Consider the following 15,436-nt stretch of genomic DNA (forward strand, 5'->3'; position numbering starts at 1 on the left):
TAATCCTGGATGTCACTAAACAATCTTTAATGCACCTGCCAAGTCTTTAATCTTCATTAAACTCAACTCTGTTCTATCCACCTTACTTGCAATAACGAACCCCCAAGATATACTAATGCCTTATGCAAAACCCTTTGGAAGAAGACCCAAATGTATAATAAAAGAAAAATATGTATCTTTTTGTTTATCTTTATCTCAGCTCCAGTTACAGCAAATAAGCGGTTGCTGTAAAAATTTAAATATATTTGTAATGTTCTCCAAGATCTATTCTCTATTAGCTATAAAATATTCAGGAGCACATTGATGGAGAGCTGAGCTTTCTTTATTACTATATTTGTCTAAATTAGTTTTACAACAAAAAAGTTAAACACTATTTGGAAATGTTAACAAAAGCATGAGTCAAGAGTGATGGAGAGGGTGTGGTTGTAGAGGGAGGCCACCTGGTTAGTACAGGCCAGAGCGCATAGAGGGGAGAGGAGAGTTTCAAGCGAGGAGGAGAAAGTAGTAGGATCAAGGGTATTAAGATTGCATCTCGTTAGGGATGGTTCTTCTGTTCACCACATCGACTCTATATTTAAATCATGCTGCATACATCTCAAAAACATTTCCACAATATGCACATATCTCACACAAGACACTGCGAAAACTTTAATTCATGCACTCACCTTCCCCGAATCAGACTCTCACCCCTTCGATGCATTTTGCACGCAGCGGCTAGATTGATTTTCCTTGCAAATCGATCTTCCTCTGTCAGTCTCTACATTGGTTACCTGTTTTTTTACCAAATCAAATATAAAATACTTCTATTAACATACAATGCCATCAACAAAACTGCACCAACATACATCTCCTCCCTTGTCTCCAGCGGCGGATCTAGACTTTTCATTTAGGGGGGGCAGTTTGTGGATTAATCCTGACCCTGACTCCTCCCTCTCTCCATTCCCAACTCCTCCCCCTCCCCTGTCCCGACTCCTCACCCTCTCCAGTCCCGACCCCTCCCCCTCTTAAGTCCCTCCCCCTTTCCAGTTCTGTCTCCTGTATGCGCTGTTCCCTACAGCACTATGTGTATCACAAGTGAATGTATTTTAGGATACAAATCGGTCAGGTTTGTTCCCTGCTTTATTTTAAGTTAAACACTATATAGCTATAAAATCACAACAATAAGAGCAACAAGTAACAGATATGTCTGCCCCATCATCACACTGCTGCCCCTTTTATCCCACCTTCATCACACTGCGCCATCTTCATCCCACTGCGGTTTCATTATTATTGATGCCTATTTGGCTATTAAATATTGCAATTAAAGCAAGTCAAATCCAAGAGCTGTCTGTCTGCTCTCTGGTGATAAGCAGCCAAGATCTGACAGGTCACACCAAAGCTACATGGCTCCCATCGAATGCACTGAAAATGAGATTTCAATGCATTATTAATACACCAAAATTTGATTTCAAAAGGGTCAAATGCAAGTTAAATTCTATGTGCTGGATTGCAAAAGCACAGTGGATGCATGTGAATGAGCCTTAGATGTGCAGTGCATTTCATACTGTACATTAATTTTATTTTTGTATTGTAGATTTGTACTACTATAGGATTTCTTAAGTTTATTTAAAAACTAATAAAAGGACAAATGCCTATGATGTCTTCAATCAAAATGAATACCAATATTTTTCTCTGGGAAATTTTCCTTAAAGGAAGAAATCCAATTACCTATATACAAAATGTCCAACCTGTCCAAAGTTATTGTCAGATGTGCCAGCAACACAAGCTAATTGTGGTGATAAAAATAAACAAAAGTATGCCATGTGTATTGTCTGCCTGCTGTTTCTAGTATCACAACATCCCTGTTAGTGTTGCCTAAAGCTAGGTACACACTACACAGTTTTCATCCAATAATCGGCTCAAACAGCCGACATACGACCGCTCGTTCAAAAGTCGGGTCAATGTGTGCAGTGACACGATGGTGGAAAGTCTGCCCAAATGGACGATTATCGCCTCATTTGGTTGGTCGTACCGTTTAATATTTTCGTTCCAACTGGTTTCCGCTGTGTAGTGTGTATAAACTTCCAACCGATCCACAACAGTGAGTACGAAATTACAGTCATTGCTCACGACAACATGGCTGTAAAAAGTCGCTAAAGGGACGTCCGCTCTTCCCTTTATCGTCCTAAACAAGGCTAGTGTGTGTGCAGTGCATGGACCGAGCGATCGGAACATCGATCGCATGTAAAATCGCTCGGCATAAAAAGTTGGTCGAAATTTCTGTAGTGTGTACCCAGCTTAAGGTACAGAAATCCAAACGCAGCAGGTGTGATTTATTGGTAATATCCCGCAATAAGTTTAAATTTAGACTATTCAGGATTCATATAATCCTGAAGGATGTACCCTGGACACAAGAAAATTTAGTAAGCCAGAGAAAGAGAATGTGTATATTTAGGGGCACTCCGGGATAACTCATACATAAAAACATAAATTTTATTAGATATAAATTAAAAATAAGATAAACAAACACGGATGGTTGGAAAAGGAGCGAAATAATTAAAAACAATAAATAAAAACATGCGCTCTGTGATTAAAAATGCACAATAAATTGCATTACTTTGCTGCTACTATCAATATTCAAAGTGCGAATTTGTAATATTAGTATAAGGTCCGCTATTAAAGGAATTGCAGGCGAAGCAATAGCGCCGAAGAGGGATAAGGGAGGATGGTCGCTAGGCGGCCCGATGCAAGTGACATGAAGAAAGGGGGGTGCAGACAATGAAGTCTGTCCAATTTTGTTACTCCTGAGCAGTGCAGGTAGCCACTCAGGGAAAGGAGGGGGCAGGGGCGAGACAAGAGGCAGGACAAGGTGAGGGTAGCTAAAGGAGAGGGGGAAGGAAGCTTATTTTACATAGTTGTTCAGTCTTGCAAGGACTCTGAGCAACCCTCTGGACCTCTAAGGATTTTAAATTAACAAAGGAAGAACTGGACGCTATAGGGCATCAGCCCTGGGGCTGGTAAATATGAGTTCATAAATTCAAAAGAAAGATAAAGAAATTTTAAATGATGAACTTTTTAAAAACAGAAACAAATAATTAGTTTTATTTTGATTAATTTAACATTGTGTGTCTTTTTAATGCTACAAAGTAAATACATTAAAATAAGTAAAATAAGGAAGCTACATAGTGTGAACTAAAGTATAAAGGTTGTATTGTACTCAGATAGCAATTGTTAAGCATAGATTAGGAGACTTGCAAGGTAATGTGTGTAACAAAATAATACTATCTAAGGTGAGACAAGGCAGAGGCACAATTGCTTAGTTCAGGGACATAATTTGGACTCTGTTTTTGTTTTTTTCATTATGTTTTGTTTTTGTTTTTTATGAGGCAATGTTTATATTGATCTACTTCATACTTGCCAACTCTCCCGGAATGTCCGTGAGACTCCTGCATTTCAGGTGAGTCTCACGGACTCCTGGGAGAGTATGGCAATCTCCCGCATAGGGCAGAATTAGGGCCAAAATACAGCGATTCTCGTGAAATCGCTGCATTCTCGGGAAATCGCCCCCCACAGTAAAATGACGCATTTGCGTCATTACATCACGGGGGCGCAGTCCTAAATGGCCCGATTTTTATTTAAAGCGGTTATGTCGAGAACCCTCTCTTAACAGTTAACCTGCTTGATCCCGAGATTGCCGTTTTAAATAAGAATTCATTAAGGGCGCACTGACGTCAGGCACTACTGCCGGACACCTGTGCATTCGGAAGAAGCTCCCGTCAGTGTTCTGGTATGATCGGATATCTGGACAGCCGCTGATCAGGTAAGTCTGTGTATATTCTTGTCGTTGTCTTCTGAAATCGTTATTCTTTTGTAGGTGTCCTCAGCGTCGGATTTACCAGCATCGGTGAAGAGACTACCACCGGGTCTGAATATGTTGGCTAACACACTTAATAGGGGGTTGTCACATCACACTTATAAGCACAAAATAGAAGCTAAACTCCTTCTTGCTATATGTTTGTTCATTCCATGTCAGTTCAACCAGGGGTGTCCACCACCCATCTCAGATTTGTTTGAAAATTTTTTTAGTTAAGAGAGGATGTCAAAGCAACTATTTCTGCCAAATATCTCGACTGCCTGACAATTAGTTGATTAAATATTGATTTTTCAATTATGAAATAATTTAATAATCTCAGTTTCTTTATCCAGTTTATTTGAAGTATCACAAGTGTTTATTAAGGATTCACCACAAAATTTGGACCCTTAAGGTAACTCTTCTTCCTGAATCCAAAAATCCAAACCAAATTACTTTATCTTCCTCATGTTTTTCTATTCGAAAAACATGTTTTTCGAATAGAATTAAAAACGCTAGGTTCAATCGACATTAGGGATCCCATTGTTTGGGGGGTGTTTATAAAAGGTATACATTACTACCACAAAAAAAACCAGCAGGGTACTCTGTTTTATAGTGAAGAAAAAAAATAATGAAGTTGATGCTCGATTACTGTTGTATCGCATACATAATTAACACAAGAAACCATGAAATTTAAAACTTTTAACATAACTTTAGTCCTTAACTGAAGTTGAGTCAATAATCTCATTATTTTTCCCTTGTTTGGAACTTGTTGTAACGGTCTGTAATTTTCCTTAAAGTGTCAGCAGAAAGTGTATACTGACTTCCAGTACTTCCTTGGATAGTAGGCTCTTCCGTTACACAGAGGACGTGAATAAAAGGAACAAAACATTTATCTCTTGAAGGCCAGGACAACAGATTAGTTGATTGGTTTAGTTTCATTAAGTGTACCAGCACAGCTCGTTCCTCCTCATTACATTGAATAATATACCCAATGTACCAGATGTTATCATACACTGCTGCTATGTATATTCCAGGTTGCAGATCACTTTTTTCAACATTTTTTGTGACTGTAGTCGTAGTGACAATAACTCTGGTTGCTGCTGTCTTTATGTCATCTGATGACAATCGATATATATGTTTAGCTCATCATTACTAATAGGCCGAAATCTGTGATGAGAACGTGTTCCTGCCACAGTCTTTGCTGTTTCTAGACGGCTATGCAACTTGGTTTTGCAGTCTTGTATTTCGTTTTGTGACACGTAAAAAAAACATTATGCCATGTACATTTTCATTTGCCCAGCTATACAGGTCCAAAGGTATCACCAAAGGTGTGATGGGTTTCCACTGCTTGCAGACTGGTGCGTGTGGCTAGACGTTTAACTGTCCCTCCAATGCCGTCACACAGACTCTTGCCATGAGATGTGGCAAAAAAATTCCATTCTTCTTGATTGTTGAAGTCATCCTTATGGAAACATAAGTTCAAAACGTTTTTGCAGTTCTTGTACTGTGCACTAGCACCGTCACTAAAGTAGTAAACATACTCCAATTTTGGTAATAGTTTTGCTAAGTGTTTCATAACTACTGAATGAAGGCATGCACAGTTATGGCTACATGGTTACGGGTATCGCTAATAACGCACAGGCTCACACAGTTTAAAGTGTCACAATCATCTTGCCTAAAATATACAACAAATGGGTGGAGTGTTGCTTCTGAAGTGTCCAGTGGAATCCTTGAATTGCATCTTGACACACGAATGAATAATTTTCTGCAAAATCTAGTAATACAATAGCTTCAGTTTCTGAGCGAATGGTTTACTTCAGCTGGTGTAGGTATTCAGCCTGCGACTTTGCTGTGTACAGATGGGACGTTACCTCATCAACACTACAAATAACTTCACGGAATTGTTCCACATTACTAGTGATAGTAACCAATTTAGTTCGGTCAGTGTGGACCCACTGCTTATAAACAATTGTGTCCTCATCATCCATGTTCATGAAGTTTTTCAACTGTTTTCTGAAGTGCTTCCAGACCTGGGCATCTGTCAAATCGATGAAGCATACAAGTTTTTGAGACTGAAGAACAAACAACGATTTTAGTTAGGTCTTTGTAGTCCATCTTTAAGTTTTGGTGAATTTCGCAAACACACACAGAATGCATACCTCTTGCCGCAACACTGACACACCACGTAGGTTGTAAGAAACAAAACGTAGACAATTCATGTATGGAAAACGGTCTTTGAAAGCAAGATAAAGCTTTTTCAAGTTTAATAGGAGTAGCCTTTTCTGTTTGTAAATCCTTTTACAACTTTTACAACTGGAACTTTTACAGAAACAAACTCTTTCCAGGGCACAATGCGAGAATGTTCATCATCTTCGTAAAACTGCTGTACCTGATGAACGATGTGTATATGAAGGGCTTTCCCTCTATATTTTTCAGGTTCTGCCAGTTGTTAAAGTAATAATTTAATTTCTTCAGCAAAAGAAACTTTAAGAATAAAATTATATCATTGTTTATTTACAAAAGAAAAGCTTGCGCTGTGATAATATCACTCTCATTTTCAGTCTCTGAAAACTCTGGTCTTCCACACCAGACAGTTACTTTTAGTACCAGCAAAAGTAGGTTGTACTACAATTTACAAATGTCATATTACAATTGGCTGAGAAAGTATATAGGCGTATCTTGATCCTTTTGGCTCCCCTGGATTCAATGGAGACTTTGGAGAAGTTCGGCAAGTCTTGGTTCATCAACTCTGATTAGAAACATCTGTTCTTTGATTTAACTCCTTCATTCCTGTTCATATCCTTCTCATCAGCTCACATGCAAGGATCCATAATACGTAATAAAACCACATCAAATATAAATGATATACTAAAATAAGATAAAACAATGTAAATATTTTCATCCAAAATAAAACCTCTTTGACAGTCCCCCTTTTGATAGTTCTCTAAACTATCACACAATATTATGATTATGAGGTTTAATTTGTTCATACAGTTCTATAATTTCTTCCCCTGTATTATTCACTCTCTTAATTTTTTTACTTAATGATTTCTTACAAAATTTCAACAGTAGTGGTATACATTGTAATACAAAACAGATAACTAACAATATTCCTAATATAAAGAGAAGAAATCTTCCTAATGAATGCATCAACGATTGAAACCATGTACCAAAACTTGAAAAATTATTATTATATATTGTTTTTAATCTAACAATGAAAACCTTGTATCTACTGCAGATAATGTCATATTATATATCTTTTCAAAATCTCTCTTTACTTTTACTACTTCATCCATATAATTATCTTCTCTAGATTATGTTTCATTTGTCAAAAAAAATACAACTTTATGTTTCATACTTCATCTATAATGTTACACAATAACCTCTAGTTTGTGCGGTAAAATAATTTAAGACCAATCTATGTTCTATTAACTATATTTTGAAAACTTGAAGTTCTTTTGCAACATAACAAAAGGTTTCATCATACACATTTGATATTTTATCAATCAATGTAGCTAAACCTTAGATATAAAACCAAATTATATTTCTGTGTGCAGTGCCTATAACTTTAATTGTAATCCATACTTGTAAGGCAGTTGTTTCACTAATAAGTTGTGATATTGGTTGTTGTTCACTCTTTTCATCACTTCTTTCCTTTCTTTTTTTTTTTAAAACTTTTTATTTATAACAGCAGATGAGTATAAAGTACAACAGTGCGTGACAAACATATTATCCAAGTACCGGGATTACAAAATGTAAAGGCTCAAATAAGGAAAATAAAAAATATATAAAAACATCAAAAAACATATAGATATATTTTTCATATCCCAGTACATTCCACCTGGGGGATAAAGAACTACAAAATGAATATTGAGGTAGAGAGTCTTCCCAAATCCAAAGGTGCATCATGCACTGTTGTACGTATTTAGCGTATATAACAATCTGCCAGAATTTTTTATTTTTTGGGGGGGAAGAAGGGGAAGGAGGGAAGGGAAAGGGACAGACCAGGTTGGGTGCATAGTCTCGTCTGAAAACTCACCACAAGTGTGATAATAAAAGGAGGGGGAAAGGTGAACAGAAGGAACACAAAAAGAATAAAAGAAATAGAGTTATAGAGGTTGGAAAAAAAAAGGAAAAGAAGAGCATCTAAGGCTTACGAGAGGCCTGGCATAGAACTGTTGTTAAAACTATACCAAGAATCCCACACATTGTGGAATGTGGGAACTGTGTCGTGGAGAAGACTAGTTATATATTCCATGGATGCCGTGTGCCAAGTTCTATTCATAACACCCACTCTAGAAGGTTGTGAGGCCTTCTTCCATTCACTAGCTATTTGCAGCTTGGCTGCATTATATATGTGTCGAATAAGCTTATCCGATGTCTTGGTAATTCCCTTAATGGGTTAGCATAGAAGAATCGAAAGTGGATTCTTAGGTACGTTAATTGAGGTAACCTGTTGAACCAACAATATTACCTCGTCCCAGAATTTGGCCACTAGAGGGCAATCCCACCAAATATGAAGGAAAGAGCCCACTGCCCCACAATCATGCCAACAAAGATCTGACGTATGGGGAAAAATAGAATGAAGTCTCTCAGGGACCATGTACCATCTAGTATAAACCTTATATGTGTTTTCACATATGGCTGTATTAATAGAAGACCTCAAAATTCTTTCCCGGATGAGCGACCATCTCTCCTCGTCAAGGGTCATCCCAAGATCCTGTTCCCAAGCCTGCTCAAACGGTTCCTTAGGAGGAGATGAGGAGGACACTAGAGAACTATACAGAATCGATATATAACCCCGGCGACCCGGACTATAAATACAGTGCCTCTCGAAGGGAGTTGGCAACCGCAACTTAGATGATTGAGTCTGGGCTTGTATAAAGCTTTTGATTTGCACATAGTGAAAATACAGGTTGCTTGGAAGTGCATATCTCTCGCTCAGGTCTGTGAAAGAGCGTGGAGCATGTTCACCCATCAAATGAAAGGATCGATCTAACCCCGCTTTCCACCAAGGATAAGCAAAAGCCTTGATGCAACCCTGTGGGAAGCGAGGGTGTCTCCACAACTGGGTGAGAGGCGAGGGATAGGGGGCCAGTGTATATTTTTTATTCAGTTTGTCCCATACCTCCAGCGTAAAACGGATGGAGGGCGTAACAGAGGCTGAGGCTGGTCTGACACTCCTAGGAATCCAAGGTAAGAAACGAACTCCTATATCTGGAGACAATTCTTCAATATCCACCCACTTCTTGAGTCCTAATGGTGTGAGCCAAGAAATGAGGTGAGTCAGCTGTGTGGCTTGGTAATATTTGTCAAATAAGGGAAGACCCAGGCCACCATTATATTTAGATTTAGCTAGACAAAGTTTACTACGTCTGGGTCTCTTGCCTTGCCACACGAACTTGCCACATATGGACTGAATAGAGCTTAAGAAAGAGTCAGGGACTTTAACCGGAAGGGTCTGGAATAAATCTAAAAGTCTGGGAAAGACATTTATTTTGATGGTATTGATTCTCCTGAACCATGAGACGTAAAGGGAACTCCAGGTCACCAAGTCTTGTTTTATTGTGGACAACAGTGGGGGGTAATTAGTCTGAAACAGAGTTTCGTAGGAGGTTGTTATATAGACTCCCAGGTATCGAATTGCTCGGGGACGCCACTGAAACTCAAAGTTGATCTCTAATAATTTCTTTATGTGGGGTGAAAGATGTAGCGCAAGCGCTTCTGACTTAGCGTTATTCACTTTATAACCAGAAAGAGAACCAAAATTTTGCAGTTCCGCAAATAAATTAGGAAGAGAGGTTTGAGGTGATGATAGTGTAAGGAGAACATCATCTGCGAACAACGAAATCTTGTATTGACTACTCCCGACCTGGATTCCCTTCACATCTGGGTTCAGTCGAATCCGAGCAGCAAGTGGTTCAATGCAAAGTGCGTAAATTAGAGGGGAGAGAGGGCAACCTTGTCTCGTCCCATTCTTAATGCCAAACACGGATGAGCTCAAACCATTTGTCGACACAGAGGAAGATGGGTTATGATATAAGGCTTGAATACCTTGAAGAAAATTACCAAAAAATCCAAAGGATTGGAGGGTTTGAAATATAAATGGCTAGGAGAGCCTATCAAAGGCCTTCTCTGCGTCTAGCGCCAAAACTACAGAAGGGAGTTTGGTGTGGTTTATATAAGAAATCAAATCTATAGTTCTCCTGGTATTGTCTAGGGCTTGTCTGTTTGGGACAAATCCAACTTGATCTGAATCTATAAGGTGTGACAAATGATTATTCAACCTATTCGCCAAGATTTTGGCAAATAACTTAATATCTGAGTTTAGCAATGAAATGGGTCGATAGTTAGCACAAACCGTGGGATCCTTATTGGGCTTGGGAATTACTATAATATTGGAACGTGTGGTGTCTCTATGAAATTGCTCCCCCCGTAGAATTGAGTTGAAAAAAGAGAGTAGATGCGGAGACAGAATGTGCTTAAAAGTTTTATAATAAGAGGTGGTGAATCCATAAGGACCAGGAGCCTTGGAGGTCTTTTGGGATTTAAGAGCTACATTAAGCTCCTCTTCACTAATGTCCTCATTCAATTTAGAAGCTACGTTCTTGTCTAGTTTTGGGAGGTTACACGTTCTTAAGAATTGTTCTTTCCTTTCTTTTTATAGTTAATCATCTATTAAATACTTTTTCGATACAATTTCCTTTAAATCATTTTGTATAAATACATTAACAACTGGAATCACCTAACCTAGATAACATATTCTACCTTAATTCAATGGTATACACTTATATGCCTTACTTCCACATTTGTAATATATTATCTCTTAAAATACATGGTATTGCTACATGTAATATATCTATGTATACAATATCTACAAACTTTCCGTACTTGTTTTTCTCTAACTGCTCTTTACAATCACCATCTTGTAACATTATAATATTGTATTTTCATGCTACTGTTCCCAAAAAATCTATTTGATCCAACATATCTAAATTTTAGATTTATTTTTAAATGCAGGACTCTTCCCAATTTTTCCTAGATGTTCATTTCTCTCATCTATAGATCTATTAGTAAAACATATACATATAACACTTTCAGTCAATACATGTGGCAACAATTTTAAGTAAAGAGGTCGTATTTCATTATATTTCCCAGCAACTGGTCTTCCTTCTGGCAAATTATGCAACTCTGTAAGGTATTGGCAACAATTCAATATATTGGTGTCCATGTAGTGTATGTGTACATATCCAACAATTAGTTTAATTGCTCGTCCTATCATACTATTGTACACATTTTCAGGAGGTTATTACAATATTGACTTATACATATTTCAGTTGAAAGTCTCTCATTACCATCTTCAGGTTCATCTCCAATTACTTATCTTTTAATTCTACCTTATATGTGTCATTATTGTATGTGTTATTAGTTATGAGTAGAATGAATGATGAAGACAGTTCTGATTCTCTATTGTTTTATGACTATATGCCCCCATTTCCTCAAAACCACTACCGGATCTTACCATCAGGTCCTCATAACCAAATGTCCATAAAAAATATTATAAGGTATAACAATAAAAATAAATCATGCCTATAGCGGTGACAACAATAATAAGGATATTTTCCTTTGACTTCTGGGTCAGATTCTTCTTCCCGAACCACATCTTTGCCCAAATCCTGAAACAAAATTGTTATATATGGTTCAAAACTTTATTAGTCTCTGCGTCTTTTCAGGTCACTGTCGGATCGACTACCTTCTTGCAGTGGGATATGTGAATCCAAGTATCTAGTTCAGCAACTTTCAATGCTGTGGTTATTCCCATCGATCTGTCAAATAACTAGAACATTAAAGATTTCTGACCATAACATTTTCCTGGTTGTATATACTGACAGTTCTCAATAGGCATTTGTAGTACAATCAGTTTCAAAGTCTCTTGTTGCTTTTGTAACTGCTTACTCATCTCATTCAGGTACTTAACAGTTACATCTTGAATGCATTTTAAAAGTCTTTTGCGGGCTGATAATAATATTGGGTTGTCTTCCGAACAAAATCTCATATGGTGAAAAAAATTGAATGGAAGTCTCTGAGTGGTTCTGATACTATAAAATATTAGAGATAAAACCTCTAATCGAATCATCCCTGTATTCTTCATCACTGTACTGAGTGTATTTTATATACCATTAAATCGTTTCAGCAACTTATTTTTTATTCGTAGTAAAATACATTTAAAAAAAAAACAAACTTAAACATTGAAATGTGTACCTCTGTCATTCTCAATCATTGGTGATATATCATATCTATAAACAAATTCATATACCAATTTCGTTGCTGTAAATGCTGCAGTGCAACTTGCAGTGGAATTACACTTCTATCCCACTTAGGAAACATGTCTACAAACATTAGTATATACTGTAGATTATGAAATTTTTTGGCGTTTGGATGAAGTCAATTTTATATTACCTGAAATAAGTCTCTGCAGGAGGGATATGTGATGACTCTACAGATATGGCTTTACCTGTATTCTTCCCTCAGGCAAATAAAGCATGAACCAGCCTATTTACCTGCATGAGAAGAGAAGCCAGGTGCATACCAGTAGGCCTCAAGTCCACACATACCATCCTTGTCTAAATAAGTCAGACCATAGGTTGCTTCTGCCAGTGCTGATAGGTAAGCCTTTGGGGCCACTGATCTATCTTTACCATCTTTCCATGTACCATTGGTATCTTGTACACATCCCTTCAACTTCCAGAGGGCCAATTCCTAAATGATGATGATGATTACGTAATGCAATTGATCAGTATTACTTGTGTGATCTTAACACTTAATCACTACCTACAATGACATCTGAATAGCATCTAGCATCTTCTTCACACGTTGAAAATGTGCTATCGAAGTACCTACTACAGTTAGACAATTTCTAAACCACCACAATGCACCAAATATATATCTACTATCTGTGTAGATGTTTAATACTTTTCCTTGGCACCAATTCACACTCTGTTGTGAGTGCTACTTGCATATCTTATACATAAGTTTGCAATCTCATTTTATCTATAACTACCATCTGTATAAAAAAAATTATACCTACTCCTAGTAAGTGTGTATCCTCAGTGTCAGATCTAGCAGTAAAGGTTCTAGTCCAAAAGTTCCATACAGTCATAAATAGGCATTAATTCATCAAAAATTTCATATACTTATCAGTACTCTAACCCACCCTCTGTGCATTCCTATGCACACTAATTAAGAACATAACAGTATTAAAGATATTACACCAACAAATGGTAAAATAAAGAAGAGCCATAAGATCTCATTTACAATTTACGAATCTGGCAGCGAAGAGTTGTCATATTTGTGCAAAATTCATCAAGAGCAAAACAGGATACAGTATGAAAAGAGATAATTTCTGGCTAGTACTAGATATTTTACTTTATCTATGAATAATGCTACAGTTGCAACTACTTTTAAACAGATTGACAATGAATGAGCATCTATGTCTAAATTCATCACTATAATAAACAATAGGTCTTTGATAGTTTCCATGTAAACTCCGGCTACACACCCCTAGAAAGATGCGCACTTGTGATTTATTTAGCGACTTGTGCATATGCAGAATAACTTGCACTCTTTCTGAGGAAAGATGTGTAAGTCCTTGGGTCAAGCAATAACCCAAATACTTAATCTGAACTGGCAAAATTGCAGTTTATTTCTGGAAACCATGTAGCCATGTTGATATAGGAATATTAACAGCTAACAATAATGTCTACAAAGACTGTAAAAAAGCAAAACACAAAAGTGTCACTCACCGGACCGCGAGTGCCTCTGCTCTTGTGCGTGGTTCTCTCTCCTTCCTGCCGGCGCCTGTCCTGAGCCGCGACCATCTTGATAGGACTACGCATGTGCAGGATCCCTGAACTCTTATGACCTTGCTTTTAACTTAATTTGTGGATCATTCACCTCTCCCTATTTAAGGCACCTGTGGCCTTTGTATCGTTGCCTGATCTTGATTCTCACTCCCTGTGAGTCTCTGAAGGTGTTCCCTGTGTCCTGCTCGTGTCTTCAGTTTCCTGCTGGATTACCTGCTCTGCTCACCGGTGGTTCCCATACCCGCTACAGACTCCTAGCTCTCCTGCTCGTGTCTTCTGTTTCCTGCTGGATTACCTGCTCTGCTCATCGGCGGTTCCCATACCCGCTACAGACTCCTAGCTCTCCTGCTCGTGTCTTCTGTTTCCTGCTGGATTACCTGCTCTGCTCATCGGCGGTCCCCATACCCGCTACAGCCTCCCAGCTCTCCTGCTGTGTCTGCACCAGGACAAGCCTCTCTACTCAGCGGCGGTATGCATACTTGTTATTGACTATTAACTGTTATCCTGTATATCTGCCTTGGACAAGTTTCTCTACTCAGCAGCGGTATACATACCCGGTATAGACTATTAGCTGTTATCCTGCATATCTGTTTGGACAAGCCTCTCTACTCAGCAGCGGTATACATACCCGCTATAGACTATTAGCTGTTACCCTGCATATCTGCTTTGGACAAGCCTCTCTACTCAGCAGCGGTATACATACCCGCTATAGACTATTAGCTGTTATCCTGCATATCTGTTTGGACAAGCTTCTCTGCTCTCCAGCTGTATACATACAGCCATAGACTATTACTATTACTCTACTTATCCACACCTGGACAAGTCCTCACCTCCTCGCAGTGGTACAACTTGCTATCCGCAGACCACTGACTTCCCCGCTACCTACCTGCACCTGGACAAGTCTTCCCATCACAGCAGTGGTACAACTTGCTATCCGCAGACCACTGACTCCTCCGCTACATACCTGCACCTGGACAAGTCTTCCCATCACAGCAGTGGTACAACTTGCTATCTGCAGACCACTGACTTCCCCGCTACCTACCTGCACCTGGACAAGTCTTCCCATCACAGCAGTGGTACAACTTGCTATCCGCAGACCACTGACTTCCCCGCTACCTACCTGCACCTGGACAAGTCTTCCCATCACAGCAGTGGTACAACTTGCTATCCGCAGACCACTGACTCTCCCGCTACCTACCTGCACCTGGACAAGTCTTCTCATCACAGCAGTGGTACAACTTGCTATCCGCAGACCACTGACTCTTCCGTTACCTTCCTTCACCTATTCACGTCCGCCCGGCTCTTCTTGGTTGATACCCGACTCTGCACTATAGTTTCCTACCATTATAGCTGCGAGTCGCTGACTCCTATTTACTAAATTGACATTCTCTCTCCACCTGCTGTTGTACAACGTTCCTACTATTCACCCTACTGCCCAGAGGATCGCTGTGTAAACCCCGCCCCTCTGGTAAGCATTATCATCTGGTGAATCCTGGGTAGAACTCCTAGTGCCCGTGACAAAAAGTAAGTTATTAACATATAAGATATATACAAAATCACAGTGTGATATAAAAGTCTCAGAAGAATCAGACAATAAAATTAATAGTTCAACATCTAAAGTTCTCTGCTTTTGATCAGAAATCTGCACATGTGTTTTTTTTTTCTTCAAAGCCCATGGCCCCCCTTCTCTTATGCTGGACACAAAGGAACTTTCCACTAGGAGTGAAAGGTGTGGGCGATG

At 38.7% G+C, this 15,436-nt stretch overlaps 1 long non-coding RNA gene across 1 annotated transcript; it reads right to left on the bottom strand.

Moving 5' to 3' along the window:
* Positions 1-6,325: 6,325 nt before the first annotated feature.
* Positions 6,326-13,628, bottom strand: LOC142103415 (uncharacterized). Its single transcript, XR_012679342.1, has 2 exons — positions 12,448-13,628; positions 6,326-6,700 (listed from the first exon to the last, which is right to left on the bottom strand). It is a non-coding gene; the product is annotated as an uncharacterized LOC142103415 (long non-coding RNA).
* Between the last annotated feature and the right edge of the window lie 1,808 nt (positions 13,629-15,436).

This window comes from Mixophyes fleayi, chromosome 10 (assembly GCF_038048845.1).
Source record: "Mixophyes fleayi isolate aMixFle1 chromosome 10, aMixFle1.hap1, whole genome shotgun sequence".
NCBI classification, from domain to species: domain Eukaryota; kingdom Metazoa; phylum Chordata; class Amphibia; order Anura; family Limnodynastidae; genus Mixophyes; species Mixophyes fleayi.